This window comes from Theropithecus gelada, chromosome 4 (assembly GCF_003255815.1).
Source record: "Theropithecus gelada isolate Dixy chromosome 4, Tgel_1.0, whole genome shotgun sequence".
In the NCBI taxonomy this organism is placed as follows: domain Eukaryota; kingdom Metazoa; phylum Chordata; class Mammalia; order Primates; family Cercopithecidae; genus Theropithecus; species Theropithecus gelada.
In genome coordinates, this window is record NC_037671.1 from 51,626,991 (window position 1) to 51,628,276 (window position 1,286).

Genomic DNA, 1,286 nt, shown 5'->3' on the forward strand with positions numbered 1-1,286 from the left:
CTCCATTTATGTGAGTCAGGAGTCTGGGAACATAACTGGGTTCTTTGTTGAGAGTCTCACTGGCTGCAATCAATGTGTCATCCAAGCTACAATCTCATTTGAAATTAAGGGTACTCTTCCAAGTTCTTGTGGTTGTTGACAGAATTTAATTTATTACAATCGTAGCACTGAGGCCCTCAGCTCCTAGAAGCTGCCTTCAGTTCCCTGCCACGTGGCATTCTCCATGGTAGTTCACATCTTAGCTGCTTATTTCTTCAAGGTCAGCAGGAGAGTTTGTCACTCAGAGAAGGCCCAGTCATTTTGTCAAGGGTTTTCACCTGATCTCTCCTGATAACCTCCCTTTTGATACTTCTAAACCACTGGTTTGGGGACCTTAACTATATATGCAAAATTTCTTTACCTTATGCCATGTAACATAACCTAATCAAGGGGCTGATATTTCATCTCGTTTGCCCTATTCTACTTATAAGCTGCAAGTCAAGGACCCTGCTCACATTTAGGAGAAGGGGGTTATACAACATTATAAATACTAAAAGGCAAGGATAATGGGAGGTCACCTTAGGGTCTGTCTGCCACACCTTCCTTCACAACTTTGTGCATGCTATCCTTCAGTGTTTCTCTGCAGAGTAAATACAGGAAGAAGAGCAATAAAGGATAATTCTGGATGCGTAACTCCTGCTTGTCAACCTTTCACTAGAAAGTAGGTATAAAAGAAGGAAATAGGAAGCATTGACCAAAGGCAGGTATCAGGTAACAACTGTGTTTTAAGTCCTATACTTGAAACTTGGACACTGAACAGATCCCAGACATCATCTAATGAAGCTCTTATCACACAAGTACTGTAGCATATTAGTTGAGCAACATTTGAAGCCCCAGAGATTAGAATGCTACTAGACATAACGCTATGTGGATTCAAAAGCCGTAATGGTGAAAAAAGTTTGAACTCCCTACGTCTACTAGAAGAGATAGCAAACGAGTAGCTGCTTTTAGATAACTGGTTTTATTATTAATATTTTATGGGTTTTCCAGTGAAGACCAGAGAACTTGCTAGACAAATTCTAAAAGAGCTGTAACACTGGATAACTTGTTTTGATGGAGGCCTGTGGGAGAGAAGTAGGGAACGGTTGATTGATTTGGAAAGAAAATTCACGTACTGGATGATCAAGTCATATGAAGCTTATATATTTTAAACAATGTTTGAGTCTCTAGTGTGACTAATGAGGAGCCCTAGAGGATATTTTCCAACATTCACTGGCTCAGTGCATGTCTGTTACCACAGCTTAAGT

General features: G+C 40.3%; 1 non-coding gene across 1 annotated transcript; it reads right to left on the reverse strand.

Annotated features, from left to right (window-relative positions):
- Positions 1 to 1,016: 1,016 nt before the first annotated feature.
- On the reverse strand, positions 1,017 to 1,078 carry LOC112623948. The gene has a single exon (XR_003119286.1). It is a non-coding gene; the product is annotated as a U7 small nuclear RNA (small nuclear RNA).
- Positions 1,079 to 1,286: the final 208 nt, after the last annotated feature.